The sequence below is a fragment of the Apodemus sylvaticus genome, chromosome 10, assembly GCF_947179515.1.
Source record: "Apodemus sylvaticus chromosome 10, mApoSyl1.1, whole genome shotgun sequence".
Lineage (NCBI taxonomy): Eukaryota > Metazoa > Chordata > Mammalia > Rodentia > Muridae > Apodemus > Apodemus sylvaticus.
The window spans coordinates 97879764-97907056 of record NC_067481.1 but is presented as its reverse complement, the minus strand read 5'-3'; the positions used below and the strand labels follow the sequence as shown (position 1 = coordinate 97907056).

At 45.4% G+C, this 27293-nt stretch overlaps 9 non-coding genes across 9 annotated transcripts; 1 reads left to right on the top strand and 8 right to left on the bottom strand.

The window, feature by feature from the left end:
* Positions 1 to 489: 489 nt before the first annotated feature.
* On the bottom strand, positions 490 to 561 carry Trnap-agg (transfer RNA proline (anticodon AGG)). Its single transcript has one exon. It is a non-coding gene; the product is annotated as a tRNA-Pro (tRNA).
* Positions 562 to 12972: 12411 nt separating this feature from the next.
* Trnar-ccu (transfer RNA arginine (anticodon CCU)) lies at positions 12973 to 13045 on the bottom strand. The gene has a single exon. It is a non-coding gene; the product is annotated as a tRNA-Arg (tRNA).
* Positions 13046 to 15964: 2919 nt separating this feature from the next.
* Positions 15965 to 16036, bottom strand: Trnap-agg (transfer RNA proline (anticodon AGG)). The gene has a single exon. It is a non-coding gene; the product is annotated as a tRNA-Pro (tRNA).
* A 319-nt stretch (positions 16037 to 16355) lies between these two features.
* Positions 16356 to 16428, bottom strand: Trnak-cuu (transfer RNA lysine (anticodon CUU)). Its single transcript has one exon. It is a non-coding gene; the product is annotated as a tRNA-Lys (tRNA).
* Positions 16429 to 17931: 1503 nt separating this feature from the next.
* Positions 17932 to 18004, bottom strand: Trnak-cuu (transfer RNA lysine (anticodon CUU)). The gene has a single exon. It is a non-coding gene; the product is annotated as a tRNA-Lys (tRNA).
* Positions 18005 to 20203: 2199 nt separating this feature from the next.
* Positions 20204 to 20275, bottom strand: Trnap-agg (transfer RNA proline (anticodon AGG)). Its single transcript has one exon. It is a non-coding gene; the product is annotated as a tRNA-Pro (tRNA).
* Positions 20276 to 21441: 1166 nt separating this feature from the next.
* On the bottom strand, positions 21442 to 21513 carry Trnap-ugg (transfer RNA proline (anticodon UGG)). Its single transcript has one exon. It is a non-coding gene; the product is annotated as a tRNA-Pro (tRNA).
* A 2207-nt stretch (positions 21514 to 23720) lies between these two features.
* Positions 23721 to 23792, top strand: Trnap-cgg (transfer RNA proline (anticodon CGG)). Its single transcript has one exon. It is a non-coding gene; the product is annotated as a tRNA-Pro (tRNA).
* Positions 23793 to 23897: 105 nt separating this feature from the next.
* Trnak-cuu (transfer RNA lysine (anticodon CUU)) lies at positions 23898 to 23970 on the bottom strand. The gene has a single exon. It is a non-coding gene; the product is annotated as a tRNA-Lys (tRNA).
* Between the last annotated feature and the right edge of the window lie 3323 nt (positions 23971 to 27293).

The following is a 27293-nucleotide window of genomic DNA, read 5'->3' as shown; positions in this document are numbered from 1 at the left end:
CAAATCCAAAAAACAAAAAAACAAAAAATCTAAAGAAATAATGTCTCCCAAATGGAATAACCAATTCCTCTGGCTCACCTAGAGAAACCCCTACTCCACTCACTATTCACAAATCTATCTGATCTCAGCCCAGACCATGGCTAGTTTTTCTCTCAGGTCCTGTGAGAGAAAAAGATGCTAAAGTCACTTTCTCTTTCCCAGCTCCAATATGTGCTTCCGGTGCAACAGCCCCACCTATGGGCACAGCTAGACTTACCCTCTGCTTCTCTCAGCAATACTTGGCCCTAGACCTTGCCTCAAACAGAAAACAAACAAGGTCCAAACAAAAGACCACTTTGAGTCTGTTTTCATTTGATTCTTTAGTCATACCTTCTAAATTGCCACTTAGTTTAGGTTGTAGTCGCGGTTTCCAAGGTCAGGATCTCAGACAGGTTGAACGCAGTTTTTAAATTCCTATGTAAGCACGGTCTTTCGTGCAAAAAGCCAGCAGGGCTCGTCCAGGATTTGAACCCGGGACCTCTCGCACCCTAAGCGAGAATCATACCCCTAGACCAACGAGCCTCAGGGATAGGACTCATCTGCGCCTTCTAAGGGGAATATGGTGGAGTCCAGCAGTTGGATTCAGCAAATCCAGAAGGAATTGAATTTCAGATCTAACTGGAAAGGGTAGATTTAGGAGCTGTGCAAAACTGCCGGGTGCCTCACTCCATCCAGAAGGTCAAGTTGACTCGGTAACATCTCCACCCCCACTCACTAGCGCACCCAGTGCTGCTTCAGACAGAGCAGAACACCCAAACTCTTCACTGCCTTTACCGGATGCAGAATGGAAGGGAAGTGAAAATGTCTCTAGAGGACACTGTTGGAGTTCACAGTTACAATTTGTGGTAAGGCATGTAGACTTGCTTTTTGTTGGGTGAAACCAAGGAAGTTATTCCTCTGCCTCTGCTTTGCCTCTTTTATTTTTTCCAATTCTGCATGCCTAAGCTAAATCCATACTAACCTAACTGCATTTTTTTCTGTTTAAGAAAAAGAATAAAGCCGGGCGGTGGTGGTGCACGCCTGTAATCCCAGCACTCTGGGAGGCAGAGGCAGGCGGATTTCTGAGTTCGAGGCCAGCCTGGTCTACAGAGTGAGTTCCAGGACAGCCAGGGCTATACAGAGAAACCCTGTCTCGAAAAAACCAAATCCAAAAAAAAAAAAAAGAAAGAAAGAAAGAAAGAAAGAAAGAAAGAAAGAAAGAAAGAAAGAAAGAAAGAAAGAAAGAAAGAAAGAAAGAAAGAAAGAAAGAAAGAAAAAGAATAAGTTTAACCTGTGAGACACACATGTCCCGAGAGACTTGTATCCTGATGGGGCTTATTTTATCATAGAGCTAAAGTTCACAATAAACAAAAAGAACTCACTGCTGTATTCTCACTAATTTGACTGGTGACTTATCAACATGAAGAAAAACAGGTGACTCGGTCATCACCCTGATTTAGAACATCATCATAATGGCCATAACCATGTGACTGCACTGCCATATGTGTTTATGCACCGTATGTCATGAGTCAAAATGGTGGCAACCTTAAAACTACCTGAGCTCCCAGTGGAGTCCCATAGTTCTAGAATTTACTGCACCCCTGGCATACAGTGACAGGTCCTAAGTCTCTTCTCCCAACTTGTTTTCCCTTCTGGTTTTCACCTTGCTTGGTGCCCAGTGGAATCATGGGAATGGGAAATCCAGAGGGACTCCAACATGGTTGTCCTGCCAAGTGATAAGGTCGATGCAGTTTTACTTTAGGCTACAGAGATAAGACCAGACCTCCACAGTGGATTTTTGCTTGTTTCTTTTGCTTGATTTTGACAAATCATTTTACATAATATGTTTCCTGGTTTCTAGGCAAGACTTTAGAACTATCCAAGCCATATGTCCCTCAATACTAGCCAGCTACCAAAGGGAGTTGACACTCTGAAATGTAGACTTGGAGAACTCAGGTGAACTTTCAGGGAGAGTGTGGGAAAGGTCAATCCCTATGGAATCCAAAGGAGAGATTTCCAAGTGCTAGACAAGCTGCCTCCAGAGGGCATCTCCAGCAGCTGGGGTGGGGCACTCTGGCGATGTGGGCTGTGCTGAGCCATCATGCCCATTCTTTTTGCCCTGTGTCTCCAGCGCTGTTGCTCTTTGAGTTGGAGAGTTCTTTACCTTCCCCAGATTCCTTTGCTTAGTGTCTGTTTCTGCTTCTGTTTCTGTCCCACTGAGCCCAGCACACCCTAAATTTTGATTTTACTTTCAGTTATGGCTCCATGAACAGGCTAAGGAGGAAGCGCAGGTTGATGCCACCGGTTTCCAGGTGCTAGACAAGTTGCCACCAGTGGGCTGCCTCCCAGACAAAATCTCCAAGATATTTGCATTTTAGTATTGAACTGGCCCTCTCTGCTCCAGATGTATTCCCATGGTGTCCCCTGGACCCTCTCCTAATGGAGAATCCTCTCCCTCTCTCTCTCCCTCTCTCCCCCTCTCCCTCCCCCCCTCCTCTCTCTCTCTCTCCCCCTCCCTCTCCCTCTCTCTCTCCCTCTCTCTCTCCCTCTTCCTCTCTCTCTCCCCTCTCCACTTCTCTCCTTCCCCTCACTCCCTCCATCCCTCTGTCTTAATTGGGATGGGAAACTGTGATAGTTTGAATAGGTTTGTCTCCCATAGACTCATGTGTTTGAATGCTTAGCCTGCAAGAAAAGCACTATGGGGTGGGGGAGCAGTGTTTATTGGAGTAGGTGTGGCCTTTTTGGAGGGAATGTGTCTCCTAGTGCTCAAGCTCTGCCTTGTGTGGAATCAGAGTCTTCCTGACTGTCTGGGGAAGAGAGAGTCTCCTTCTGGCTGCCTTTGGATCAAGATATAGAATTCTGGGCTCCTCCAGCACCACGTCTGCCTTCATACTGCCATGCTTCCCACCATAAAGATAATGGACTGAAACTCTGAAACTGTAAGCCGGCCCCAATAAAATGTTTGCCTTTATAATGTTTGCCATGGTCATGGTATCTCTTCACAGCAATAAAACCCTAAGACAGAAGTTCATCCCTGCTGGACAGTAGTGGCACACACCTGTAATCCCAGCACTCTGGGAGGCAGAGGCAGGTGGATTTCTGAGTTCAAGACCAGCCTGGTCTACACAGTGATTTCCAGGACAGCCAAGACTATACAGAGAAACCCTGTCTCAAAAAAACCAAATCCAAAAAAACAAAAAAACAAAAAAACAAAAAAACAAAAAAACAAAAAAAAAAGGAGAAGTTCACCCCTATTCTCTCCTCTGCTCAGTCACTGGCTGATCATTCTTTATTGACCACAAACACTTTACAATAAACTTTAAATAAGTTATTAGACATATATTTTGTTGGCATAATGTTATTGCACACTGATCTCCTGGATCCTTCAGCACAACTGAACAAAGGGGTTGAAGAAGAAGCTTAAGGTATAGAATTGAATGAGTATGTTGTTTTGGAAGCATTTATATTAAATTATAAATTATAAACAATCATGTCTCAGTATCAGCACCTTGAGCACCTAGGTATTAATTTCTAAATACAAATCTTTGAAGACTACATTACTCAGCCATACAGGCTGCAAGAGAGCCTGGAAAGAACATGGTTAGCTTGTAAGACCCCTAGGAGAGAAGCCAAGAAGGTGGAAGTGTTAGGTTAAATGGAGAGACTTCCTTAGTTGTGGTTTCTATTACTATGATAAGACATCGTGACTAAAGCAACTTAAAAGCTTACAAGTCTCGGGTCACATTCCATTATTCAGGGAAGTCAGGGCAGGAGCCAAGCCCAGAACTGAAGCAGAGGCCATGGAGGAGTGATGTGTATTGGCTTGCTCCTCAGAGCCTGCTCAGCTTGCTCTAAGATAGAGCAGGACCACCTATTCAGGAGTGGCACTACCTACACTTGAGCTGGGCCCTCCCTTATCAATCATCAAGCAAGAAAATGCCCCCACACACTTTCACACAGGTCATCTGATGGGGACATTTCTCAGCTGACATTTCCTCTTCCAAAATGACTCCAGCTTGTGTCAAGATGAGAAAACTAACCAACACATTGACTGAGTCAAATTATACTCTAACATAGTCTGCCAATGTGTAAATCTAGAAAAACTGGCTACTGAGTTCATCCTGGAAAGTCTGTAAATCACTGGCACAAGAGGAAATAGATAAAGACCTTCAAACTGAAGCCAAGGGCACACTTGGAAGAATGCAAGAGTTAAAAATTGTTAGAGTTAGCCGGGCAGTGGTGGTGCACGCCTATAATCCCTACACTCTGGGAGGCAGAGGCAGGCAGATTTCTGAGTTTGAGGCCAACCTGATCTACAGAGTGAGTTCCAGGACAGCCAGGGCTAAACAGAGAAACCCTGTCTCAAAAAAACCAAATCCAAAAAAACCAAAAAGAAAAAAATTATTAGAGTTGAGATTTGTACTAGGGATATGGCAGCTAACAAAACTTTTTTCTTTTTGAGACACAGTCTGTCTTCATAGCCTTGGCTAGCTTGAAATACACTATGTTGATGAAGTTAGCTTTGAACTGATAGAGATCAGCCTGCCTCTACCTCCCAAATGTTGGCATCACATCCAACTAACAAAACAGATATTTAAAACATCAGAGAAACCCCAAGCTCACATCTGTAATTCACAATCAGAATCAGAAGCTAAGGCAGGAGGAGTCAGAGAATGAAGGAAACTGGGAGTGGGTTCAGGGCTTGTTATGCAGTTGACAAAGTAGGAGAAAGAGTTTGAGGTCCACAACTCAGCCCAGGGCAGAGCCCACACTCCAGAACCCTTCCCACACCCAGAGATAGCTTAAATCCCAGGTTGGTCGACACAACTATGCTCACAGGTGAGACACCCTGCCACCTCAATACCTGGCCCAACTAGGACCCTCCACAGGGTCCAGCAGAGGTGGACCTTATCCACCCTGCCCTGCTGGAAACACATCTTCCTTCCAGCCCACAACTCAGTCTGAGCCGGTTGCTCCAGACCACCTCTGATATCCAGAGACAGCTTGACTCCCAGGAGCTCCATCACAACCAGGCTCACAAGCTCACAGGAGGGACAAGATCCAGTCAGAGACAGCAAGGACAGTTAATACCTGAGATAGCCAAATGGTGAGAGGCAATCACAAGAACATATGCAACAGAAACCAATGCTACTTGGCACCATCAGAATCTAGTTCTCTAACCACAGCAAGGCCTTAACACACATGAAAAGCATGATTCTGACCTAAAATCCCATCTCATGAAGATGATACAGGACCTTAAGGAGGACATAAATAACTCCATTAAAGAAATACAGGAGAAAACAGGTAAACATAAAGAAGCCCTTAAAGAGGAAACACAAAAATCCCTTAAAGAAATACAGAAAAATACAATCAAACAGGTAAAGGAGTTAAACAAAACCATCCAGGATATAAAAATGGAAATATAAACAACAAAGAAATCACAAAGGGAGGCAACCCTGGAGATGGAAAACCTAGAGAAGAGATCAGGAGACACAGATGCAAGCATCACCAACAGAATACAAGAGATAGAAAAAAATCTCCGGAGTAGAAGATATCAGAGAAGATATTGACATGACAGTCAAAGAAAATACAAAGTGCAAAAAGCTCCTAACACAAAACATCCAGGAAATTCAGGACACAATGAAAAGACCAAACCTAAGAATAAGAAGAATAGGAGAGAGAGAGAGAGAGAGAGAGAGAGATTCCCAATGTAAAGGGCCAGGAAACCACTTCAACAAAATGATAGAAATAAACTTCCCTAACCTAAAGAAAGAGGTGGTCATAAACATACAAGAAGCCTACAGAACTCCAAATAGACTTGACCAGAAAAGAAATTCCTCCCATCACATGATAAAAAAAGCACTAAATGCACAGAACAAAGAAAGACTATTAAAAGTGGTAAGGGGAAAAGGCCAAGTAACATATAAAGGCAGACCTATCAGAATCACACCAGGCTTCTCAACAAAGACTCTAAAAGATCTTGAGTAAATGCCATATAGACTCTAAAAGGACACACTGCCAGCCCAGGCTACCGTACCCAACAAAACTCTCAATCACCATAGATGCAGAAACTAAGATATTCCATGACAAAACCAAATTTACACAATGTTTTCCCACTAACCCAGTCCTACAGAGGATAACAGGAGAAAAAGTCCAATAGAGGTGCTGGAGAGATTACTCAGCAGTTAAGAGCTCTTCCGAACGTCCTGAGTTCAAATCCCAGCAACCACATGGTGGCTCTGATGCCCTCTTCTGGTGTCTTCTGAAGACAGCTACAGTGTACTTACTTTATACAGTATACTTACACTTTATAATAAATAAATAAATCATTTTAAAAAAAAAAAGTCCAATAGAAGGGGGGAAACTACACCCCCAAAAAACCAAGTAACTAATCAGCTCACAACAAACCCAAAAGAAAAGAACCACTCAAACATAAATTCATCTCTAACAACAAAAATAAAAGGAACCAACAGTTATTGGTCTTTAATATCTCTCAACATCAATGGACTCAATTCCCCCAATAAAAAGACATAGGCTAACAGACTGAATATAGAATAGGACGCAGCATTTTGTTGCATATAAGAAACACACATCAGTGACAAAGACAGACACCACATCAGACTAAAAGGCTGGAAAAAGATTTTTCAAGAAAATGGTCCCAAGAAACAAGCTAGAGCAGCCATTCTAATATCCAATAAAATATACTTTCAACCAAAAGTTATCAAGTGAGATGGGAAAGATACTTCATACTCATTAAAGGAAAAATTCACCAAGGTGAACTCTCAATTCTGAATATTTATGCCCCAAATGCAAGGGCAACCACATTTGTAAAAGAAACATTACTAAAGCTCAAAACACACATTGGTCCTCACACAATAATAGTGGGAGATTTCAACACTCCACTCTCACCAATGAACAGATCGTGGAAACAGAAACTAAACATAGACAGAGTGAAACTAAAAGAAGTTAATGGACCAAATGGATTTAACAGATATCTACAGAACATTTCACCCTAAATCAAAAAATATACCTTCTTCTCAGCACCTCATGGTACATTCTCCTAAATTAACCATATAATCAGACACAAAACAAGCCTCAACAGACACAAGAAGATTGGAAATAACCCCATGCATTCTATCAGATCACCATGGACTAAGGCTAGACTTCAATAACAACAAAAACAACAGAACCCACATACCCATGGAAACTGAACAACGCTCCACTTATTGATTAACTTGGTCAGGGAAGAAATAAGGAAATTAAGGACATTCTAGAATTTAACAAAAATGAAGGCATAGAATACCCAAACTTATAGGACATAATGAAAGCAGTGCTAAGAGGAAAATTCATAGCACTGAATACCTTCATAAAGAAATTGGAGAGATCCTACATTAGCAGCTTAACAGCATATCTGAAATGTCTAGAACAGCAAACACACCAAAGAGGAGTACACAGCAGGAAATAATCAAACTTAGAGCTGAAATCAACCAATTAAAAACAAAGAGAACCATGCAAAGAATCAACAAAAAATAGAACTGGTTCTTTGAGAAAATCAACAAGATAGATAAACCCTTAGCCAAACTAACTAAAGGACACAGAGACAGAATCCAAATTAACAAAATCAGAAATGAAAATGGAACTATATGCTGGGCAGTGGTGGCTCACACCTGTAATCCTAGCACTTGGGAGGCAGAGGCAGGTGGATTTCTGAGTTTGAGGCCAGCCTGATCTACAGAGTGAGTTCCAGGACAGCCAGGGCTACACAGAGAAACCCTGTCATGAAAAAACAAAAACAAAAAAAGAAAAAAGAAAAAAGAAAATGGAGATATAACAACAGAAACCAGAAATTCAAAAAATCATCAGATCCTACCACAAAAGCCTATATTCAAAAAAAAAAAAAAAACTGGAACATCTGGATGATGAAATGGATGATTTTTAGACAGACACCAGGTACCAAAGTTAAATAAAGATCAGATAAACCACCTAAACAGTTCCATAACCCCTAAAGAAATAGAAGCAGTCCTTAAAAGTCTCCCAACCAAATAAAAGTTCAGGGCCAGATGAGATGGTTTTAGTGCAGAATTCTATCAGACCTTCAAAAAATACCTAATAGCAATACTTCTCAAACTATTCCACAAAATAGAAACAGAAGGCATACTACCTAGTTCATTCTATGAAGCCACACTTAGTCTGATACCTAAGCCACACAAAGACCCAAAAAAGAAAGAGAACTACAGGCCAACTTCACTTATGAAATTGATGCAAAAATACTCAATAAAATTCTTACAAACCAAATTCAAGAACACATAAAAATGATCATTCACCACAATCAAGTAGGCTTCATCCTAGGGATGCAGGGACGGCTCAATATATAGAAATCCATCAAGGTAATCCACTATATAAACAAACTCAAAGAAAAAAAATCACATGATCATCTATCTCATTAGATGCTGAAAAACCTTCAACAAAATACAATAGCCCTTCATATTAAAAGTCTTGGAAAGATCAGAAATTCAAGGCACATAACTAAACATAATAAAAGCAATATACAGCAAGCCAACAGCCAACATCCAATCAAATGGAGAGAAACTTGAAGCAATCCCACTAAAGTCAGGGACAAGTCAAGGCTTCTTCTCACTCTCTCCCTATTTATTCACTACATTACTCAAAGTGCTGAGCAGAGTAATGAGACAACAAAAGGAGTTCAAAGTGCTACAGATCAGAAAGGAAGAGGTCAAAGTATCACTATTTGCAGATGATACCATAGTATAGATAAGTGACCCCAAAATTCTACCAGAGAACTTCTACACCTGATAAACAACTTCAGTAAAGTGGCTGGATGTAAAATTAACGCAAGCAAATCAGTAGCCTTTCTCTACACAAAGGATAAATGCTCTGAAAAAGAAATTTAGGAATAGTCACAAATAATATAAAGTATCTTGGAATAACTCTAACCAAGCAAGTAAAAGATCTGTACAACAAGAACTTCAGGTCTCTGAAGAAAGAAATAGAAGATGACCTCACGATGTGGAAAGATCTCCCATGCTCATGGATCAGTAGAATTAATATAGTAAAAGTGGCCATCTTATCAAAAGCAAACTACAGATTCAATGCAATCCCCATCAAAATTCCAACTCAGTTCTTCACAGAGTTAGAACAACTCTCAACTTCATCTGTAATTAAAAAAGAAAAAAAAAACAGGATAGCAAAAACAATTCTCAATTTGCTCTCAGAACTTATAGGGGACTCACCATCCCTGACCTCAAGCTATGCTACAGTGCAATAGTGATAAAAAACACATTGGGTTGGTACAGAGACGACAGACAGGTAGACCAATGGAATAGAATTGAAGACCCAGAAATAAACCCACATTCAGCCAGATACCGAGGCCTAGTGAGGAAGCCTGAGCCTTTGCTCGAGTTTAGAGACCTGTCTTCTGTACTGGAGAGACTCAGCATGACCTACTCAAGCCCGCCTCTGCATAAGCTGCCAGTGATGCAGAGCATTCTTACTGGTCCTCTAAGTCACCCATACCCATCGTCATCTCTCACCACCTCCTATGACACCTCTCCTCATGCTAAAGTGCCCACCCCTTAGCCCCCCCCCCCACTCTGAATAAGCAAGAGACTGGTACGATAAAACAAGGTCCTGCTTCAACAAGACTTGGTGTGTTTCTTTTGGCCCATCTACACTCACCATCCTGCTCAGCCCCAGAGAGACCAGGCTAGACCAGACCCTCTCTCCTCTCCCCTGGACCTACCTGCCCTGGCACCCACATACCTATAGTCACTTGATTTTTGACAAAAAAGCCAAAACCATCCAGTGAAAAAAGACAAAATTTTCAACAAACGATGCTAGTCTAACTGGCAGTCTGCATGTAGATGAATGTAGATTGATCCATTTTTATCTCCCTGTACAAAGCTCAAGTCCAAGTGGATCAAGGACCTCCACATAAAACCAGATACACTGAATCTGATATAAGAGAAAATAGGAAAGAGCCTTGAACACATTGGCATAGGGGAAGTTTTCCTGAACCAAACACCAATGGCTCTAAGATCAACAATTGACAAATGGGGCCTCATGAAACTGAAAAACTTCTGTAAGGCAAAGACACTGTCAATAGGACAAAACAGCAACCTACGGATTGGGAAAGGATCTTTACCAACCCTACATCTGACAGAGGGCTAATATCCAAAATACACAAAGAACTTAAGAAGTTAGACTCCAAAAAACCAAATAACTCAAATGAAAAATGGGGTACAGAGCTAAACAAAGAATTCTCAACTGAGGAATCTTGAATGACTGAGAAACACCTAAAGAAATGTTCAACATCCTTAATCATCAGGAAAATGCAAATCAAAATGACCCTGAGATTCCACCTTACACTGGTCAGAATGGCTAAGATCAAAAACTCAGATAACAGCAGATGCTGGTGAAGATTTGGAAAAAGAGGAACACTCCTCCATTGTTGGTGGGATTGTAAGCTAGTACTACTGAAAGGATAGAAAATAATACAGCCTACCTCTAATGTCCCCAAGAAGTCAGATGTTTAAAATGCTATCTCGCTTTGTTAGAAACTAGGTAAAAGGTCACATTCCAGAGCCCGCCTTTGTTTAGACCTAGCAGAAAGGCCTTGAATAGGTGATCCTGGCCCCACAAGGTAATAACTGGAAATGGGCTAAGCTTATCTTGCTTCTGTAAACTGCCATTACCCCTATGCAGGAGTTCACGCAGCTATAGACATTCAAGAAAATAGGAAACTAATTGGTCCACTGAGCGCAGGCTCCGATAATTTAAACTGATTGGCCTAAAAACTATGGAGTGGTACAAATCGATTGGCTCGCATTTCGCAGGCTCTCCAAACTAAGAAATGATTGGTTTGTGATTCTCGGGCTTTGTCATAAGCTTATAAAAGCTGTCGCAATTCGGCACTCATGGTCCACAGTCCTCTAGCCCTGCACGGTGTACGGCTGTGGAACCCAGAATTCTGAAATAAAAAAATCCTCATGTTATTGCATCGAGACCGTTTCTCGCAAGTGATTTGGGTGTCGCCTTCTGGGGCGTGGGGTGCTGGAGCACCCTTGGTTTTGGGGGGGTCTTACACTACCACTTTGGAAATCAATCTGGTGGTTCCTCAGAAAATTGGTACTAGCTGTACCTGAAGACCCAGCTATACCACTCCTGGGCATATACTCAAAATATGCTTCAACACATAACAAAGACACATGCTCTACTGTATTCATAGCAGCCTAATTTATAATAGCCAGAAGCTGGAAACAACCCAGATGTCCCTCAGTGGAAGAATCGATACAGAAAATGTGGTATATTTATACAATGAATATCCAGCTATTAAAAATGACAACTTCATGAGCTTTGTAGACAAATGGATGGAACTAGAAAATAGCATCCTGAGTGAGATAACCCAGAACCAAACGGATATACATGGTATGTACTCACTGATACGTGGCTATTAGCCCAAAAGTGCAGAATACCCGTGATATAACTCAAAGACCATATGAAACTTAGTAAGAAGGAAGAACAAAGTGTGGGTGCTTCAAACCCAGTTAGAAGGAGAAACAAAATAATCATGGGAGGCAGAGGAAGGGTGTTGTATTCTGTAGCTGCCTGCAGCTTCTACGAACTGGGTTGCTGGAACAGAAGCTGAGGGATGGATGGGGAAGGGGCGAAAAGAATGAGGCCAGGACGGTAGTTTAGTGAGCAGACCATTTAACAGTTTGGGCAAGCCCCTCCCCCCAGACTCCGGGTTGAGTTCCGGGGAAGTCTTCTGTCGGTCCTAGGCTCTACTGATCAGGCAGCTTGACGCCCCAGAGAAGGGGGATGCTAGAGGGGTGAGGTGAGAGTGGGTAGGAAGGGGAGCACCCTTTTAGAAGCAAAGGGGAGGAGGGGGAAGGGAGGGGATTTCATGGAGGGGAGACCACGAAGGGGGATAACATTTGAAATATAAACAAATAAAATGATTAATAACTTTTTTAAGAAGGGAGAGGGGTTGAGGTCATCCTTGGCTGTGTATTGGATTTGAAACATGCCTGGGAAATGGGAGAGGGAGAGAAAGAGCAAGGGGGACAGTGGAGAGAGACATCAAGACGTCTTGAGCTGTGTGCTAAGTTGCTGTCGAGAGCAGAATAGTTTAAGAAAATAGAACAGAGGCTGTTGGCTTAGGCTCTATTCCCGCCTTTAAACCTGTTTTCTGCTTCCCTCTCTAAGTCCAGAGAAGTAAAATCCTTTCACACTGATAAGAGCCGGAGCATCAGGGGCTTGTTTTATTTAAAAAAAAAAAAAAAAAAAAAAACTCTCCGACCAGAATAGATTAAATTTGCCTTCATGATGTTGAACAATGTTAATAAAACAAACTGAAGTTGCATGTGATGTCACTCCTGAAAGGGCGGTCCTCAGGAGGCTGGGACAAGGAGAGTTCAAAGCCAGCTTGGGCTACATAGGGGAACGGGTGCCGGGACCCCAGAAAAAAAAGAAACAAATGTATTTAGTTCTTTCAAGGACCCGGGAAAAGAAGAAAACAAATGTATTTAGTTCTTTCGCTACTAATGACTTTTTGCCTCTTCTTTTAGCTAACAGCATGCATCACTGTAAACAGATTCCTGTACAGAGTACAGTTTCTGCACTCTTCCAAAATTTGAGGGGTATCTCTTTAGTGCTATGGAATGGTTACAGACAGAACTGAACTTGCAAGTTGAGTACATAAGCAGAAAGCTCTCACACACTACACACTAGTAGTACAAACGTGTAGTCCACACACTACACATTTACACATTGCTTTGCATAGCCATAGGCAAATTTTGTTTAGGTTACCACATGCAAGGGGACTTGTTCTGGGCATTTGACTCCTTTTTCTAGTATGCTGTGCTAGTATGTCGTTTATATGGCTAGTTTTGCAACTCAAAATGTTACCCACCAAGCTGGGTAGTAACCTCATCTTACCCCAGGTGGGACTCGAACCCACAATCCCTGGCTTAGGAGGCCAGTGCCTTATCCATTAGGCCACTGGGGCAGACAGGTCTTTAGGCCCTTGAAAAATGTTAAGTGGAATATTTCTTCATCAGTTGCTAAAGTGCTATCTAGTAATTAGTGTGGATTTCTTGTCTGAGTTGCCACAGCCCTCCAGGCCCTGCGCCCTCGCGGCCCTTGAGCTCTGGCTGTGCTCCTGAAACCTCAGCCCATCACTCTGCAGGGACCTACGCCTGCGTTTTCTTCCCAAGGCTCCCTGGCTCTAGACACACCCCATTTGTCTTAGGCTAAAGACTTGAGTAGCACTAGAAAATTGGGGGTCCCTGACTGGCTCCGACGGTAAAACCCTGGGCCCTCGAAAAGTCCTCAGGGGCTCCTTGCGGGTGTTGCTCCCCGGTCCATCCCTGAACGGTGCTGCCGAGAGAGACGCAGTAGCAGGGCCCCTACTGAAACAGAGGAATGACCTCAGATGATCCTATAAGGCTAGACCACAGAAGTCAGAGCCTTCGCCACCTCCCAGGCGCGCAACCCCGGGACCGAACGCCGACTTCGAAACTTGGCCATCATTCAGGACGCTGAAGATTCAGCCCGGAGCCTCTCAGTGTAGACACCAGTGCACGAGGAGTATCGGGGCTCCAGACAGCCCTCCCACCCCGAGAGATGCCCGAAGCGATTCCTTGATGGAGTCCCTCTCTTCGTTCACGGTAGCTGGCAATTTACCCAGTGGTGAAAATTCGGCAGAATCTGGAGCTGTTCCGATACAACCCCACCCCGCCTTCCAGCTCACGGAACTCTAGAGAAATTCTCTCCTCCTCGCGTCTATTGTCGTTTTCTGCCCAGGAATCGCCTTGCGATTTCGAAACGTCGAGCTGAGAGACCGGGGCTCAGTCCAGACTCTGCAGGGGCGGACGGGCTGCCTACGGTTCTTGGAGTACGTTTCCCCATCCGAAGTGCGAGGTCTTCTCTAGTTTAAAAACCCTTTGCATTTTTCCGGAAATCAAAAAAAAGGGGGGGGGGGCGCTCCGACGCAGCCCCGCGAGGTTGAGATCCTAGCTAGTTCCGGGCGTGGCTTCCCTTTCTCGGGTCTGCTCTCCCAGGGACCTGAAAAAAATGCTATGGCCCAGAGAATCCGAGGAGGCACGGGCTTTTGACCATTTTTCGTGTCGTGCTGGGACCCAAGCAGACTAAAGACTAGAGGCCAGTGATCTGGAACCAGATTTGCACTTGTGGACTACTGGCAAACTTCAAACTGGTATTTATTAGCAAGCCAGATGTCTTGCAGATCGGCCCACAACCCAGTTTTCTCTAATTGTGTTTTGTCTCACGTAGCCCAGGATGCCTCAAACACACTAAAAAGCTGAGTGTGACCTTGAACTTTCGATCCTTCTGCCTTGCCTTCCCTTCCCTTTCTCTGGGATGGCAGGCATGGTTTGTACTGCCACGCTGAGCTTCTAATTATTTTTCTTATAAGAGTCATAGTTGCGGGGGAGGGGGCCGCAAAAATGTTGCATAGATTCTGGGACTAGTCAGGAAAATGTCAGCTTGGTAAATGAACTCATTTGGTTGAGCTTTATTTCCGAATGCCTAAATGACATTTGCACATTATTCTTGCATGTTTGATAAACTTGTTCGTTGTAACTTAGTCGTTTCCGACAAGATGCAAAAATGTCCCCTCCTTTTCTCTTTTTCTTTAGATGGAGAGCAGGGATCTAACCAGAAACTTGAGGCATGCTAGAAAGGGCTCTCCCACCTTCTCCCTGAGTCCACTCCTTGAAGGTTACTGACAAGCGCAGCAGCAGGGAACTCAGGGGATGTAACTGTGTTCTCCACAAACCCTGGAGAGATAGGTGAGGGTCTCAACATCCTAGGGCCCCTCCTCTCCCAGGAGAAAAACTTTCCAGAAACAGCATCCAGGGGATGGAGGCAGGTCGGGTATTTTTCTATGCATACTGATCTGTATAGCACAGATTCTGATGACCAGAGGCTGGTGCATCCCACACGCCAGCTCCAGTTCTCCCTGCATTCCCCCAGGGTCCCAGAGTGATTGGCAATTGCAGTCTATGTAACTATAACTCTGAGGCTCCGTGCGCCTTCTCATGTCCACATAAATTTGGCCAAGAATTTTGTTTTTAAAGTTCTCTGATGTGGTTGTTGGAATTGGGGTTGGAGGGGAGCAACTAAGCTCAGGCTATCCTACACTCAGTTCCCCTGCCCTCTCTGCCCTGGAGATGCTGTATGCCTGTATCCTACTTGCGGTCAAGGTTGCTTTTGCTTTGTTTGCAATACCACAGCTAGATTGATTTTTTTTTTTTAAATTTTAGTTTTAGTTTTAGTTTTAGTTTTTTCGAGACAGGGTTTCTCTGTATAGTCCTGGCTGTCCTGGAACTCACTCTGTAGACCAGGTTGGCCTCGAACTCAGAAATCCGAGTTGCCTCCCAAGTGCTGGGATTAAAGGCATGCGCCACCACCGCCCGGCTGGATTGAATTTTTTTAATCCCAACATTTCACATTATTTTTATCCAGTGGTTAGTTTAACTAATCCCAGCCATTCTCAGTGGAAATTTTGAGTTATGAATAGCTGACGCTGTAGCTCAGCTAATTGCTTGCCTAACCCTGGGTTCCAACCTGAACACCAGATTAACAGACATGCCTATGTTTCCAGCACACAAGAAGTGAAAGCAGGAAGATCAGAAATGCAGTCAGTTGTCCTTGGCTTTCTTTAGGACCAGCCTGAGCTACAGAGGAAAGACCTTGCCTCAAACAGAAAACAAACAAGGTCCAGACAAAAGACCACTTTGAATACTTTCGAACGTCTGTTTTCATTTGATTCTTTAGTCATACCTTCTAAATTGCCACTTAGTTTAGGTTGTAGTGGCGGTTTCCAAGGTCAGTATCTCAGACAGGTTGAACGCAGTTTTTAAATTCCCATGTAAACACAGCTTTATGTGCAAAAAAACCAGTAGGGCTCGTCCGGGATTTGAACCCGGGACCTCTCGCACCCTAAGCGAGAATCATACCCCTAGACCAACGAGCCTTAAGGATGGAATTCATCTGTGCTTTCTAAAGGGAATATGGTGGAGTCCAGCGGTTGGATTCAGCAAATCCAGAAGGAATTGAATTTCAGATCTAACTGGAAAGGATAGATTTAAGAGCAGTGCAAAACTGCCGGGTGCCTCACTCCATCCAGAACGTCAAAAGTTGACTCTGTAACATTTCCACCCCCACTCACTAGCGCACCCAGTGCTGCTTCAGACAGAGCAAAACACCCAAACTCTTCACTGCCTTTACCGGATGCAGAATGGGGCAATACTAAGGGGAAATGCCAGCGTAGTCTCTCAACCAAAACAAGACCTCGCCCAACGTGGGGCTCGAACCCACGACCCTGAGATTAAGAGTCTCATGCTCTACCGACTGAGCTAGCCGGGCGGCTCACAAAGGACCTTTTCGAGCATCATGATTACCATGTTTGGTATGACAATACTGGAAATTGGGGTACCAAGGCTATCTCTGAAATTCTATAGTCCCCCACTTCACTTCGGATGCCCAGGTCTCTCTCAGGCCAGGGCACCAGGGTTGCTGCACCGGGAGGTCGGAGGACCAGGGAGGCACGGCCCAGGCCCTCAAGCGCGGGCTGAGCCCTTCTTCGGACAAAACTGTCACTATCGCGATAGAGCTGGACACCGGCTGACTGTCCATCTTTCCGCCCACGCCAGCTGGGGCTTCCCTGCCATCTTCGCCTCTGCTCAGCCAGCCTCCCTCCAGTTCCCGTCTTCTCACCGGGAAAAATAATTACGTCTCAGAGCCGGAATCAGACCCCACACAAATATCTACGCAGGCAGACTCAAGGGATAAAACCCATACAACTGGGGCTTGAGGACACCAAAACCAAGAACTGAATCCGGGTGGCCCTGGGGGGAAGCAGGCTTCTGGGCTGAGCTCCAGCTCGGAATCTCAGTTTGAATCATCAGAGTTTACTTTGGCGTCCCTACTGAGGCTCCAGAAATGCTGGGAATATTGTACTGATCTGACCCGGTCCAAATGTCCTCAATGCCTGAACCACACCCCGGGTCCCTAACTCCAGTGGCTTTGAGACTGGGATACTTAGGCAGAACCCGCAAGAGTCCTTAACTCCTAGAAAAAGAGGCAGAAGAGGGAACTAGGAAGATGGAGCTGTGTTCTCGTGCCGGCTCGACCACCACACACCTAGAACCCGCTAGGCTCTACCTCTGTGCTCACCTCATATCCTCTAAAATCTGTTTCGTTATAATTTCGTAAAGGTGAATTACCCTTTTCTTTGTACATTTCTTTATAGAGAGAATTCTGCAAAGCACAGGTTAAGAATTGTGTGCTTCTGTCAGGAACAGAGAGTATAAGAAATCATAAGTCACTCTAAATCTGCTTCCGTTTCCTCTCCACCCCCACCCCCGCCCACCCCTGACACACTATTGTACATCACTTTTAGGATATTTGACTTGTAGAAGGTTCTCAAGCCCTCTATCCCACACAAAAACAAAGATCAGGCCTGCCAATGTCATGTCTGTAGGATGGAGGAGGCGGGGGACCCTAAACTGCACGCTTTGAAACACAACTGGGGTTGAGGGCTGCCATCCTCAAACCCTGTGGGCTTCCCCAAGGTTTATTCCAAACATCTGAGAGAGTCAGGAGTCACCCTAGGAATAGATGAAGGGTGGCAACAATATGGAGAATTTCTTCTTGAAGCCACTTGGAAAGTATCGGTGCCTTTCATTCACATTCAACATGGGGTTTACTTTGGTTTTCCCAAACAGGGTTTCCTTGTGTCCTGGAACTCACTTTCCGCGGTGTTCAAATTCAGAGACCTGCCTGCCTCTGCCTCTCTCCTGTACTGAGACAGACCGGCAGCTGGCAACACATTTTAAAATTCACGAAGTTCAAACCAAAATGTCTAGCCGCCCAACGTGGGGCTTGAACCCACGACCCTGAGATTAAGAGTCTCATGCTCTACCGACTGAGCTAGCCGGGCAACTGTTTTCCAAGCTGGGAATTTACTAACCCTGACTTGATGGTATTGAAAAACCAAAGCCATTTCAGATTAAGGGCAGTTTCTAAAACAAGGTGTTTCACCTCCACACGTGTTGACACACGCCCGGAAAACGGAGTTACACGCCTTAAAGCTACACTGCCTGCTCGTTCTCCTTCTCCTAGTCCCAGCCGCAGGTGGAACCCTCCCTCTAGTCCCTGCCCCAACCACTCGAAGTAAGCGTGCCCAGAGCCAAAGCCAGACCTCGGCTAACACTTGGTCCGTTCGCACGTCACAGAAATGCAATGCAGACAGACACAGCCGATACGGTAAATAAAACTGTTGCTCATAGAACTTGTTTTCTTGGTATTTTTAAAGGTTTTTTTTTTAATGGCAGAGTTTATTTTTTAAAAAAGTATTTTGCATTTATTTATTTGTGTAAGTGATGAAGGTCAGGTCTTCAAACTGGGCAGTGGGTATCTTTACCTCCTCCTCCCCTTCCTCCTCCTTCCTCTCTCTCTCTCTCTCTCTCTCTCTCTCTCTCTCTCTCTTTCTCTCTCTCTCTAAATGATCTATTTTAATTTTAGTGTGAGGGTGTTTTGCATGTGTGTTCAGTGTCCACAGAGGCCAGGACTGAGTACTTGATCCCTGGAACTGGAGATGGGCGGCATGTAGGTGCTGGGAATTGAGCCCAGGTCCTCTGGAAGAGCAGGCAGTGCTCTTAATTGTTGAGCCATTTCTCTAGCCCAGTCTTTCCATTTTTTATTTGTGAGTATATGTGAAGCTGAGTTTATGTGCATCATATACAGACAAGAGGGATTTAGATCCTCCAGAATCTGGTGGCAGGAGCAAGCCACCATGTGGGCGCTGAGCTGAAGCCGCGTCCTTTGCAAGGACAACGAATGGACTCCAGCTCTCCGGGAAAAACCCCACCTCTGTTTTCTTTATATGTTTCTCTATAGAGGGGATTCAATAAAATAAACCATAAAAGTGTGTTTCCCCACCAAACTTGATTACTTACTTTTGCCAGGATAGAAAGGCACAGCCAACCAGTGTTGTTATAACTAAACTTGCTTCAGTTTTGTTTGGTTTTATTGAACCACCTCCCCAAGTTGGTATTCAAATATACAAATTTATATCGCTTATGATTTAAGGTTCAAGGCTTCTGTCCCCAAAACAAAAAACAAAAAACAAACACACACAAAACAAAAACAAACAAAAAAAAAAAACAAGAAAACAAAGACCAGGCCATTTGCATGTCCGTAGCAGAAAGTGGAAGAGACCCCAGTCCGACCTCAGGACCAGAAATCAGAGAGGGGAAAGAGGAACTCGGAGAGCTGCCCTCCCTCTGCATGGTGGCTCATGGCTTTAATCCCAGCATTTGGGATTACTGAATTCAAGGACAGCCTGGTTCAGGACAGGGTTTGAATCCCCTCACTCTCTTGATCTAAGTAAGAGTCATATCTGTAGTCCAACGGTTAGTTTCCACTAGTGTCCACCACTGAGTGGGTCCATGATAGGACTTCCGACGTGGAGAGGAGGAGGCTGGGGAATTCCAGTAGCAAGTTGCTATACTAAAGCGGGAGTTTCTATAACACAGTAAGGCAGGAGAGTAGCCACTAGTCAAATATCTTAGGACTCTTATCCAAACTAAAACATCACGTGGCCCAAAGTGGGGCTAAAACCCAAGACCCTGAGACTAACAGTCTGGTGCTCTCCACTTGGCAGTCTCTCAAAACACAAACAAAACAAAAGCGTCTTGTGCTCTACCGACGGAGCTAGCTGGAAAACCCATACACACACTTCTAGGGTACCACCAGATGAAGTTTTGCAGAGGAAGTTTAAATTTCCCATCTTGGCATTTGCCTACCCGAAGGGTTGCCTCACCAAAAACTCTGACCTGAACCAAAGGCAGAGACTGGAGTGACAGACACAGGTTTTGACAATCTTTCTGACTAAAGATTGGACTGTTTTTCAGGAGGCTTCCCTTCAACAAGTAGATGCGGCCAGGTGCAACACAGTTTGTATTGTATTGTAGAAGTGCTTTCTACAATAGTCGGACTTCAATATCCACAGCCGATGTCTCAGGGTTAAGTCCAGCTCTTTTGACCAGTGTCCAGGATACACTGTTTCCTGTTTCCTAACATTTCCTAACGAATGTTTCACAAACTTTGCTAAAAATGTTTTAGCAAAGCAAAAGCCGGGCTCGTCCGGGATTTGAACCCGGGACCTCTCGCACCCTAAGCGAGAATCATACCCCTAGACCAACGAGCCACACCAACTAGAATCACAGTTCCACTTTATGGTGGCAGTTGAAACAAAGGCGGACCCTGAAGTGTTCCACGAGTAAAAAAGTTGTTTTAGATAAAGCTGGAAGGCAAATTCCAGAACCGTGTACGCTAAAATAATCAACTTTTCAGCCGCCCTTCACAACCCAAACGTGTGAGACAGCCCCGAGTCCACATTCCGGGGTCCCTTCGGTCTCGGCCTAGGCTTGCCCGCGCGGCTGCTCGCTGTCTGGACGCCGAGGTCTCTCCCGACGATCAGACGGAGACCTTAAGGGTCAAGGGGCGGCTACGTGGAGGGTCCTTACCCGCGTCCTTGGCTACGCAGCAGCGCCCGAGCTCAGTAAATGTCAGCTGAGTGCCAGCTGTACTAAGCCCCTCACCAATTCTTCCATTTTTGTATTCCATCTGCCCATCCCGGTCAAAATCAAGAAGGTTCCCTAGTCGGGTGTAGTGGCTCACACCTTTAATCTTCGTTGCCATCCTGATCCACATAGTGAATTTCAGGACAGACAGGGTTACATAGATGGATTATACCTCCAGAAAGAGAGAGAGAGAGAGCGAGAGAGAGAGAGAGAGAGAGAGAGAGAGAGAATGAAAGAAAGAAAGAAAGAAAGAAGAAAGAAAGGAAGGAAAGAAGGAAAGAAAAGGGAAAGAAGGAAAGAAAGGAAGGAAGGAAGGAAGGAAGGAAGGAAAGAAAGAAAGAAAGAAAGAAAGAAAGAAAGAAAGAAAGAAAGAAAGAAAGAAAGAAAGAAAGAAAGAAAGAAAGAAAGAAAGGAAGGAAGGAAGGAAGGAAGGAAAGGAAAAGAAAATGAGGAGGGGAGAGGAGAAGAAATAGAAAACAGCAGACTTTGACTTAAGGACGACAACTCCAAGAGGACCTCGGGCCCTAGGAGAAGCGGGGACAGGTCACCAGTGTCCCTCCCTCTCCCTTACCCAGGACAGTTGCTGTGTTCTTTCTCACTAGATGAAGGAAGGTGCCTTAAGAAGAAATGGGTTTCAAGCCCCAGTCCATCCTCACCCAACCCCCTAACATCCAAGAAACCTGGGTTGAGAGTGTACCCCTTCCCTCGCAGTAGTTGCCTGTTAGGATGTTCCTGGGGTAATACGATCTGCAAAGTTTCACTTCTCTCTGCTTTCACAGGCACTAAAAGTGGGCTCGTCCGGGATTTGAACCCGGGACCTCTCGCACCCAAAGCGAGAATCATACCCCTAGACCAACGAGCCAGAACACAATTCCTGGTCCCCTCCCCTCTCTCTGAACGACGTAGTCACTGTTTATTTATTTATTTTTTATTCTCAATTTGTTCAGCATCACTGAACAATCAGTATCACTGAAAGAAACCTCACAGGAACCGTGAGGATTCACCGGTTCACAACCACTATGGGTCCAGGGCGAGAGCTAGTCCAGCGACGTAAACCAAGGAGATGATGAGCTGGCAAATTTTCTATTCTCTAAACGCCTGACTAGCGTGGAATACGGATGGGCTTACCTGTCATTAGCATAGTAGACGTTCTAGGCAGGGTACTGACGTTAGAGATCACAAGGGAGTGAGCAGACAGCATCCATTTTTTAAAATGATAAATGCCAAGCAAAACAAGACACAAAACTGACAAGCCAAAGTCTTATAACTTGGCTACATAGATTTAAAGTCCTTAAAATCAGTATGGTTTTAGCCGGCGTAACGAAAAAAGCCCAAAATCGCAGTACGTGAGCTGTGAGGTAAAGAGGATTAGGAAGTCAAGGTCATCTTTGGCTCCATAGTGAGTTTGAGGCCAGCCTGCACTACATGAGAGCCTCAAAAACATATAGTGTTTCTGGTGGTGGTGGCGGTGGTTTGGTTTGGTTTGGTTTTTGGGTCGTGTGGCAAGAAAAAGAAGTTGAATCCTAGACATCAATAGTTATGGATCATAGCTGTGTTTCCCTCGTCTTTGGGACAGATTCCCGTTATGTTGCACAGGCTATCCCAAAGAAGACACCCTGCTGCATGTGTACAGTCCCAGACTGCTCCTACGTGGATTAGGGGAGAAATAGCCAAGCTTGGAGGTGGAGGTTAGACACCAGGAGGCTCCTGGGGGCTGGGAAGAGTTTCAAGACGGCAAACTTCACTTTTGTCATCCCTGCACTGTGGAGGCCAAGGCTGGAGGTCAGACTGGGTTGCAGGGAGACTGTCTCAAAGCAACGATGCACAGGTCTCCTCACACTGCAGGTGCTCTCTTCCCATTGGCCGGCCACCGTTGCTGGTCTTGGGACCCTGAGCTAAGGTTCTAGGAGAATGAAACTGACCACACAGGCAAGAGGTCTCGTCAAATACAGCGCAGGCCGTTCAGGGAAGCAGAAAGGACGGGGAATGCAGAAGTCCAGAGCCTGGGCTCCTGGGTTTCTGCTCCCTCTGGCGCTAGGAACCTCTGGAAGGAGCCTTGTGCCCTCTCCCACCTGGCTACAGCTTAGAACAGAACTGAGACTCCCACGCTATTGCATTGTGGGATTCCTCCACCCAATTCTGTCGGCTCGGACCTGAATCGAATCAACGCCTCTCAGAATGAGACCTCATAGTGAGTTGGACCCAGACTATAGAGCCAGGCACGAGGACGACCAAAAGTGGGCGAGAAATAAGGGTGTGTGGGGGCTCCTTAGCCCAATCTAGGATTCTTGCTTAGAGTGTAGCAGGGTCAAATGCTGGAGAAACTCGGCGCTCGGAGACCTCGGAAACTCGGAGAAAGGACGGTTCTTTCCTTTTAAGAGGGCGGAGCAACAGGTTTCTGTCACTGAGTCCCTATAGACTGACAACTTCTTAGTTTGGAGAAGCAAACCAGTCCAATGGTGTTGGAATCCAGAGTGGGACAAGAATTCACAGCGTCACCCCAGTGGGCCAGGTCCCAGGTCCCACCCGCTGTGCTGGCGAGGCCACCACGTGCCGGTTGGGTATCTGCTTTCTTTAATCGGAGGTGTCAGATAATTCAGCTGCTCCTAAGGGGCCTTTTTTTATTCCATCGTCCTCCCGGTAGACATGGGGCTGAACCTTCCAGATGCAGGCAAAATTTTATGGCTGAAACTAATGCAACCAGACTCCAGGGGAGTGAGGCGCGAATCCTATACATTACCCAACTGGCTGAGTTACAGTTGCGTCCTCCAGTCCCGGCGTCCAGTGGGGCTGTTTGGCCATATGTTTGGGGAGGGTTAGCGGGGAGGCGTTTTAATGGCTGCCCCTTGCCTCCTCCTTGCTCTCTAGTCACAGACACAGCCTCAACAGCAGTCTCAGCTTCCAGGCAAGGACTTCCCAAAGTGTAGCTTTTCTCCCGAGATACAGGCTACTTTGGAACAGGATCTGTGGTAAATTGCCAAATTTTTATCCCCACCCGACAGCCCGAGCAAGTTGCAGAGCGCTGCTCAGTTGGGCCTATAAGGAAGTGTAGGGGAGAACCAGTCGTGTGGCTCGTTGGTCTAGGGGTATGATTCTCGCTTCGGGTGCGAGAGGTCCCGGGTTCAAATCCCGGACGAGCCCTGGAGGGGGTCCAGTTTCCCAATATTTTACTTCCCTTAATTAAGAATTCTACCGATTTAAAGGTTTCCTCTACTTACATGGCACCCTCTGCTATCAAAACAGTTACGCCCAACGTGGGGCTCGAACCCACGACCCTGAGATTAAGAGTCTCATGCTCTACCGACTGAGCTAGCCGGGCTGTACGACATACCTGTGCCCCAGAGTCTCAGAGTGATTATTGTTCTTCTCTCTTGGTAAAATGGTGGAGAAAATTTGAAGTGGGAAACAAAGAACGCCGGACCATCTAGCAAGGAACTCAGACGCGCGGGCTGGGGGAGTACACGCGGGCATGGATCCCCCGAGGCGCGGGCTGGGCTGCCGCTAAGAGAGCAGCGTTTGACGCACTGAGGCCAGAAATCTGGAGGTTTACTCTGGAAAGGGGCGTCTGCTCTGAAAGGCTTGGCTCTCAAGCGATTGATCGCATCTTCTCCAGGGACAGGAAACCCGAGAGCTGCTTTTACCCAGTGATGTCCTCGTGAAGGAATGTAGGTTAGTGGAAATAAGGACAAGAACCCTGCAATGGTTCTTAAAGAACCCAGCAGGAGGCCACAATTTCGTCACTCACCTGCTATCTTGTGGCGGTCCCTTTAACATTCTTTGACAATTGCATTCATTTATATAACGTATGTTGATCATTTCACCCCTCTGCTTTCTACCCACTCCAGCTGATTCCCACCTATTCCCGAAAAGTCTCTCTCCTATTTTCGTGTCTGTTGGTTTGCTTGCATGCTTCTTCGTTTGGGTTTTTGGTTTGTAATCCACTGAGTTTTCGCAGGGCCGCTTGCATGAGCACGGAGCAGGACCTCCCCACCACAGCAACCATTAATTGGCTATAGCCCTAGAGGAGGTATGAAAATCCCATGAGCACCTCTGCCTGGCTCCTTTCTGTTACCCAAATATTGATTGTAGGAAGGCAAGGAGAAAATCGAGGGCTGGTATCTGGCCTCTGGGTTCAGTGATGGCAGTGTGTGGGGTCAAGAGCAACCCCAGGAGCGCCCACCAGTTCCCACTAATGGGGAAGAACCCACCACCGCTCTGCAGTCACTGCATGGTAGTAGTGCAGCTCAGCCTGCACTACTGAAGTAGGCAAGACAAGACGGCCGAGAAACCACATCAGGATACACAGTACAGTAGGAAATTTCGCAGCAGGATGATCCAAAGGAGCAGGAACACCCGATCACGTGGCCAGGAAAAGGGGTTTACACCAATCACAGCACACCTCACATGTAAATGAAGGCTTGCCTTTACACCAATCACAACATTTCTCCTCAGTGCTAATCACAGTGGTCCCTGCTTCCTCCCTTTCTCTCCCGGATGAAAATGCTTCCAGAATCACCAAGAATTCAACCAGGCTTGTGCAAAAAGACTGGTGCAAACAGAAACAGTCATGCCAGAGCCGTGCCCCTGCGAGCAGAAACAATCAGCCTGTGAGGAGCTCTGTGTGACTTTCCTAAGGCTTTCGGGAAATCTGTCACAGGCAAGCAGAGCTGGTGTGGGGCAGTTTGGCTGGCAATCTGACTGATGCAGTTCTTTCTCTCAAGGAAGCTAGGGCAGCAAGGGGAATCTGAGAGCTGTCGATGAAGGATTCAAATTGCCCCAACCACCAGTGTCTTTGCTTATTCATAGAAAAAAGGTGATCATCAAAAACGGCACTTAAATTTTAAAACATTGTTCACTAAATGTGATTTAAAAAAAAAAAAAACATTTTTTTTTTTAAAAACCAGGGTTTTAACAGTACCAAACAGCTGCCCAGTACCCCAGGGGTAGTTACAGCTCAGTTATCTGTCTCAAGTTTACCATCAAACTAAGTCATCAGACAGGTGCTGGGTACTTGGCTTGTGAAGCCAGGGAGCCACTTCAGAGCATACAGACAGGGAGATCCTCTATTGAGGACCAGACTCAGGAAGTAGCTGTTCTGAAAGCATTGTCCCCTAAGTGTGACCGTGTGAGTTGTGACTGAATCTGTTGTGTTCCTGCCTTCTGGCAGAAGGATCTAGCTGCCATGTTAGAAGATGATTGTGGACTGGCCCTATGGTTTGCCAACTAAGTATGGGCGGATCATCATGATGTTTTAAGATTCCTAGGTGTGCTGGACAAGGTGTTTCACATTAGTAACCCCAGCACTAGGGAGTCAGAAAGATAAGCACAAATTTGAGGTCAGTATGGGAGACATAATGAGTCCCAGGCAAGTCTAAGCTACAATGTGATCTGTTTCAAAAAAGGAAGGAAGGAAGGAAGGAAGGAAGGAAGGAAGGAAGGAAGGAAGGGAGAGAGGGAGGGAGAGAGGGAGGGAAGAAGGGAAGGAGGAAGGAAGGGAGGGAGGAAGGGAGGGAAAAAAGAAAGAGAAAGAAAAAAAGAAAAAGTACAAACATCCTCCCCTGTGGGAAAACTCTGCTAATTAAGGTCAAAGTCCACCATGACTGGATAGCCTCTGGGCTCACTGCAATAAGGGAGACTCCCTTAGTGAGCAGGGCTTCTCCTTTTCTGACTAGTTCTAGGGAATTGTAAGCCTACACTTCTGGCACTGCCTGAGGACTGTCGCACAGCCTCAATTAGATTACAGGCTCAGTTTCCTTTCTCCGGATGCTAATGAGGCATTTACGCCCCCAGCCAATGACCTTTACCCATCCTTGATGTTCCTTTCTTCAGTCTCCCAAAACCTTGTAAGCCTTGAATCACCCTAGGTAAAGTTGATCTCCTGACAGCTAGTCCCAGTCTGGTCATTCACCATACATATTCTTAGGGCTTCTGAAACCTCTGCTCACTGTCTCTGCTCCCAGGGCCCCTGAGGACTGAATTGGCCGACATTCCACAGAACAGGGAGACCCACACTCAGCTACCTAGTGAATTCAAGCCCAGACAGAATACAGGAAGGAGACAGTCTCAAAATAAAACAAAATAAAAATCAAACCTTGGAATCTAGGAACTTTCTCACAAACCACACTAACAGCCAGACAGGGGTAGTTTACTGAGCATATATATGTCCCAAGACTGGTCAGCCAGGACTACAGTTCCAATTTGGGAACTAAATCATGACCCCAAGTTAAAATCGTAAAGGGTTTTTAAGTCTAAAATCCACAAAGATCTGTTTGTTTCACCAAGTTATTTCACCAATCAGGATTTAGGGATAGGGGATTTCCTTAGGAGCACATGTTTGTTGTACAGTTGTCCTGCCCCCATTGGTTGGGATAGTCAACTAGGCAGGGGACTTGCCTTGTCTAATATCCATGTCCTAACTTGTCTACCACAATGGGACTTGTCTAGCATTCATCTCTTAACTTGCTAGCTAGGATGTCAGTCACCCACACAGATGTCTCTTTCTGACTTGCTAACTAGGATGTCAGTAACCTACACAGATGTCTCTTTCTGCCAAGTAGGATGTCAGTTCCCAAGGAGGTCTCTGATCTTCAGAAATGGGTAGATCAGGGGTCTTGGGAACTTAAACTTTACTAGACCGCCCCC